We start from the raw sequence: 6992 nt of genomic DNA, 5'->3' as shown, positions 1-6992 counted from the left end.
GTTACGGGCGGTTCAGGGGCGAATGGGTTAATATAAATAATAAACAAAAGAGGTCCTACAATTGATTCTTGGGGAATATCACATACAATTGGATCCGGTTGAGAACATGCTCAAGTAAACTGAACAAGCTGCTTCCTGTCTGTCAAATAGCTAGAGACCCAATTAAAAGAATGTCCTCTAATACTGTAGTGATTGAGCTTATTGATCAAACTATGCTGATCAATAGTGTCAAAAGCTTTCCAAAGGTCCAAGAAAACTCAAGCAGTCGACTATCTGTTATCCATGGCAGAAGCAATAATTATTATTCAACAACTGAATCAATGCCATATCATACCCTGCCCCAGGTAGAGATAGAGGGAGACGACTGGGGACGAGTCAGGTATAAACGTGTTTGACAGGCTTCCCATCCTTTTTTCTTTCCGTTAACCAACCTTCAGTGAGTTGTTATAAAGAAAAGGTCCACCCCTCCAGCCTGTTTCCTGACTTTACTGAAGATGACCAAATCATCCAACCAGAACACTCACCGCTGTCATTTTCTTTTGCCATTCCACACTGTAAAATTATCCTGACAATCCTGGTTCTTAACATTCGTCTACAAAGATAAACACTGATTAGCGCTGATATCTTTCGGCACTTGAAACAATTTGGCAGCAGGACTTGATTTTAACACCAAAGTTGTAAAGCAGATACAGTCCACTCCAGATAACTTGAACCTTCTAGCAAAACTGGAAAAGAATTGAGTTAGCGGGAGTTCAAGTTATCAGCAGTTCAAAGCAAATATCCAGAGATAAGAAAATGGGATGGTGAATGAATGCAGTTAACATGTACACTTCAAAACTTGATTAATCCACAGTGCGCTGTGCATTTAGTTTTTGAACATGGTCCCTAAAAAGGACCAGTTAAACCATTTGCCCCTGGAGATTTTACAGAAAAACACATTTCTCCGGTGTCCTTGACTGAATTGCACTCATTCTGGTATGGTTTGATACTGTATATTAATTAATGCTATGACATTAATTATTTTTATTCATTTTATCTTTTTGTAAGAGATTTTGTTATTGCTATCGTTAACTTTATTTTATTTCATTTAGCTGGACATCTTGCGTGATGGCACCCCTATTGCAAGACTAGAAATTTGGAATAAAGGTTGAATAAAGGAGATACCGCAGTGTCCTTGTTTTGACTGGGTTGATTTAAAAAGAAAATTTTGTCAGAGATGGCAGGCTCTCCATTGATGTTCCCTAATAACGTATAGCTTGTTTTCATTACATTGTTTGCAACCAGTTGAATTGAAATTGAAATTTAATAATATAAATAAAAGGGAGTAACTTTTAGTGGAATTTTTTGGGCGCAAGTTTATTTTCACGGGATTTAATTTTCGCAGATCGATGAAAAATCCGCGAAATTAGCAAAACTTAGATCCCAAGAAAATTTCACGCCACATGGTAGTTCGTTTGTTAATAGAGGTTCTAACATTATGTATACAAAACTGTAAACATTGTTTGCTAGGATTTATGAATTAGTATCTTTACCTCCTTCCATGAATATGAGCTCTTCTGCCAAGCAGGAGCCTCCACCCTCCACTTGTGTAATAGGTTTCGTCTTCGCTTTCAACCAACAAGTCCCTACCATCTGTGATCATGATTGTTGACCTTTATAAATTTGAGAAATGATCAAAATATTAAACATTTTATAGGAAGCTGGGGTGGAATACGATACCATAATAAAACAATATGTCATTAGCACAAAAACTCTGCATTAATATTGAAAGTTGTAATGATGTTGTGGAACCCAGCTCTTGTTTTTATTCTGAAGTCCTTCACCATATGGCCTTTTTATGGAAACTGCACAAGAGCTATTATACCCTGTCTTACCGGCAACCCCTCCAGAAAAAAACCCAGCAAAAACAAACAACAGCTGATGTATTAATATTGAACTAAAGCAGTAATGATGGCCTGAGAAAACAGCTGACATTTTGTGATGCTAGCACTAGTTTGCCCATGACATGACATCTGAGAAACAAGTGCAGACATTCCATACTGATGATGCGTCAGTACCCAGCAATGGGTAGTGCCTGATTGCTTCAACCACAGAAAGACTAGGTACCAAGATTCATCTCGGTAGTGAAGTCTCATCAGTATGGAATTTCTACATTTGTTCTCATGATTCATTTCTCATGGAAATCAGTAGTGGTGTCATGAAATGTCAACTGTTTTCTCAGGCTACAGTAACAGGAATGCTGCTGAAAAAGGCCAACTTAATCTACAGTATATCTTATTGGGATTGCAGATGTATTGCAATGCCCATCAATAGTCATCCCCTACCGCACAGTTCAGAGTGACCGTAATAATAATTATTATGTTGCTGGCTTGCATGTGACATCACGGCGGCCATGTTGAATGACAAGAGGAAAACCATTTTTCTCCTCAGGGAATATAAACTCTATTTTCCTGTCAATTCTTCAAGCAAAAATTCTATTGTACATATTAAGGCCATTTATACGAGGAAAAATAAGACGCGTCTTACATGGGACGCGTCTTAAATAAGACGAGAACTGTACCATTTATACGAGCATGTCTTATCTAATAAGACGCATCTTAGCTAAGCCGCGTCTTATTTTAGACGAAATGTGCCGTTTACACGGAAAGTTTGCGTCTCATTTAAGACGCGTCTTATGTAAGACGCGTTTTTATTTTTCCGTGATAAATGGCCCTACTGTCATCCATTGTGGCTGCCTTGTCACATGGCTGCAAACCAAGAATAGTAAAATGTACATGTTGTAGTTAATTTTTTATCTCAGGTAATTTTTGTTTTTTCTTTTTTGGGGGGGAATGGTAACGCATGCTAATGAAGTCGAAACAAAAGACAAATAAGATTACCTGGGATAAAAAATTAACTACAACATACATTTACCCTACAACAACAACAACATTTTATTTCTCTTATTGAGCTTTTACAAGAGTGCACTGGCCCACAGGTAGCTAGAGTTAATCTTGGCGGGCCAGTCAATTAACGAGAAGTAAATATTTAATTTTAAAAGATTAAAACTAGGAGAGATTATGCTTAGTATACTTTATCTCCTTCATCTCCTGTACTACACGTCTACGCGTTCTCAAGCCCACTTGCTAGGAAGTACTGCGAGGAGGTACCTCATGATTTGCATTGTGTGATTCCAGAAAATATCCATACCCCCCCCCCCTTTACTTACCATAGGTGATGCGTGACCTTTCTGCTGGACACACCGGTGCCTCATTAAAGGTGACCGTTGAAAATAAGAGGCTTTGCTTAAGAAATAAATACTGAGATCTTCAAATGCTAAATAACGTTAAATCTAATTATTCCTTCAATGAAATGAATAAAAAAGACTTACCTGCAATGTGTTCCACTGTGTTTCGGTGTCTGCTTGTCGCTTCACTGGGAGTTTTTGGCTTTATTGCACAACCACTGTTACTCCCTTCATAGACGATTTCATCATAAAACTTTTCTTTTTTTTAACACTTTAGTTTTGCTGTCTTGATTGTCTGTGTCAGAGCCATCCCAGGAGTTTGCCAAGTTTAAGTAAATGTCTCATTGTGGTGAAGGTACGTGTGTAAGAGCCATCTCTCTCAGGTCACATACCTTTTGGGCCGATGGTACCATAGGCTCATGGTACAGCTGCTCCAGAGAAACGTCCCCAGCCCTCTCCTTCCATGATTCCCACGCACAATAGGTATCTCTCATACACACTTCGTTGGGGTGATGAATAAACACTGACCTGTTCAGGGATGGATTTGATTCTAAACCCCAACCGAAGTTTAGCCAATGTACTCTAAAAGTTGAACCGCCGGTCGCAAAGTGACGGTTCCTATACTTACCCTCTATGTGTTGTTTGTAATTAAAGAACTGTCTTTGAAAAGGGTTCCGCCGGTTTGCCTTCTCCACAACCTTACACCAATCACTGGGCAAGTATGCCACCACAATTGATTTTCTTTTCTCAATTTGGGCAAAATCTGAATCGTTTCTCAGAAAGGTATGCCCTCTTGTTAAGAATTTATGATCTAGGATATCATAAACCCCTTGTTGATGTCGCTCACTGTAAAGACCGAGGACGGTCAAATTTTTGTTCTGCTCTCCACAACCGTCTGAATAAGACAACAATGATTTTCCCCCTGTCCGATAGGTTTCAAAGAACTGCCTAAGGCAGGAGGCCACCTCCGATGATCCGTGCTTTGCTACCGCCTTGTCCTACATGTACATATACCCACGGTCTACCACCATGTCATGTATTCCAAAGACGTACATCCAGAGCTGGCGTTTGTATTTTAATACATCGTTGTGAGTTAGATTTGGCATGGGAAGGTTTTACATGAAGTTGAAAGATACCACATCCACAGCGTCCTTGGAACAGTAGGCAGCAGTGCATAAAGAACAGGTATAGCCTCCCCAGCTATCAACGGCCGCGTTTTTGTCTCCCCGCATAATTTATTTTGATACCCTTTGTCTTCCTTATCTTGGTGGTCCGCCAACTGCTGATGGGTCACAGGTGGCACAGGTATCCAAGCATGGAAGTCGGAATCTTAAATTGAATTCTGAATTAAATACCTTACGATGGGTATGCTCTCTCACTGCCAGCTTCAGTTTTTCGGGGATAGGACGTCTTTCCTGCCTTGCTCTTATTATATCTTTCTCTCTTTCCAGGACTTCTGACTCCACGGCCTCAAGGTAAATTAGGTTATACATCCACATGATGTTGAGGTTGGGGTTGAGGAACCGCTTCTGCTGAGCATCTTTCCTAGAATAATGACTCGTCATCCATGGGAATGATCTAATGTGGTTCCTTACATGTACCTGAAACGGTAGTAAAATAGCGGATTCATTTAGAATAAAGTATTCAATGAGTTAGATACACCTTTGGATGAGATCAAAACAAAATTTTGTTTGAGGCGTTTCAGTACTGAGTGTTAACTGAAGCAAGGTAATCCAGTGACCTGTGATAATTATCCAAGTTACAATAAAAATGTAACCCCTATTTCGAATTTTGCATTATCAAACCAACTAAACTTCTACTTGCTCATTTCACAAACTCAGTACAGATTTTTCATTTTGCAAATTACACACTTTTTATTTTGTAAACTGCAGATGTTCATTTCGCAAAATACAGATTTCCATTTCATTTTATTTGGCAAATTAAAGTAAGCCATTCACTGATTGCTTTGATCCTGAGGTGATTAAATTTCTTAGTAGCAACGTGTCAAAGAAACTTTGTTATTTCAAAAAATAGATTTTTATGTTAAAAATCAATACTTATTCCTATCGTCAACAAAAATAAGTAAAAACACCAACTTTACTGGCACATTTTACAAACACTTTATTTCTAAACAAACGTTTATTTTTTTTTTACGTTCTCAAAAAATAAACATCTTTATGTGAATAGTGACAAAAACAAGAAAAACTAACTTATATTTCCCAACTCTAACTTTCCAGATATTCTATGGTTCTTTCTAGAAAGTTCAGAACAGTGTTTGTCTATTAAATCAAAAGTCACAACCAAAACTCAGTAACTTTGAAGCACTTACAAAAATGACCAGACAAAAAATCAAGTCTACAACTTTTCCCTTCGTGTCATGATTTTAAATCAATTCGGGTACCCCGACTTTCCAAAGAAATATAAAATACAAAGCTCTTGCATTCCTCTCATCACCCGTCATCTTTGTTTTGAAACAAGATGCTCATGCGCATGGGCAAATGATCGCGGCCTCTGGGAACTAGATTACTTGGGGCCATGCCACAAGGAAGGCAGTAAATACACTGAAACTAGTAAATAACTGAAGCCATCTGTTTGAGGAGTGCGGGTTACGTGCTATTCTGTTCCTGGGTCGCCTCATTTCACGTTTTGTCAAGGATGGGAACACAAGACAACAACTTTCTTTATCTGTTCCTGAACTTTCTTTCATTCAGACAGGATATTGGCCAGATTTCAACTTGGGAAGCTGTTATTGATGTTAAAAATAAATCTATTATGAAAAACCTGACCGTATAAGAAGGGTGAAACCTGTGTACAGACACCCCCTCCCCTCAGAAGGTGCTATGGGAGAAGGCTATGGAAACTGGTGTGGATTCTCGCCTCTGCTTCATCATTTTGGCCTCTTTTTTCTCGAAAGCGAGGATGAAAGTGCATGAACACAATATACGCTTGGCTTTTTTAAGGTAATAATAGAAGAAGTCGAGCCACAGAATTGTCATGCGGATACATGTACCAAAGTGAGCAAATCACTTAGCTTTGGCAGTAATCGCTATTATTTTAGAAGACAAAAGCGCTAATATTGTAAATCATGTTTGAATGCATGTTAAATATTATTGACTAAGTGCGAGATCAAGATGGCACAAGCTTGGTCAGTAAAAGGATTTATTGGATTTGTTATGCGGACAAAAAGAGAACCTTTTTTTCGCAACCAAAAAAGTTAAAGATAGTTATGAACAAAAATAGTCTCAACATATTCAGGTCGAAGATTTCTAAGTAGTGTTGTGTCACTACTTCCCAGACCAGATTTTACTGTGATCATTTCCCTACATGTACCTTCTTGTTCGCAAAACAAGCGTCGCTTTATGTCATCAGTGGTCAAAAATTTGGCTGAGAGTGAGAAGTATGTCTGCTCCGTGGATTAACAAAACACAATTAGGCACAAAATGAATCGCAGATTTAAATTATTCAAAGAGGCAGACCGGACAAAGGATCCTAGCAAATGGGCTGCATATAAGAAACTTAGAACTGAAATCACAGCTGATATACGCAGAGCCAAGGCTAAGCATTTTAAAGATCTATTAGCTGATGTCAAAACCACTGCAGAGTATTGGAACCTGCTTTCAAAGGCGAATAACCCTAAATTAAGGAAAGCGATAGGTCCATTGAAAAGAGAGGATGGATCGCTCGCAGTTGATGACGAAGAAAAATCAAACCTAGTCAACAATTTCTTCTCTAACATCGGAGAGAAACTGGCTGGCAGTTTCCAGCC

This window comes from Porites lutea, chromosome 7 (assembly GCF_958299795.1).
Source record: "Porites lutea chromosome 7, jaPorLute2.1, whole genome shotgun sequence".
Taxonomy (NCBI): domain Eukaryota; kingdom Metazoa; phylum Cnidaria; class Anthozoa; order Scleractinia; family Poritidae; genus Porites; species Porites lutea.
Note: the sequence above shows the minus strand (reverse complement) of the source record.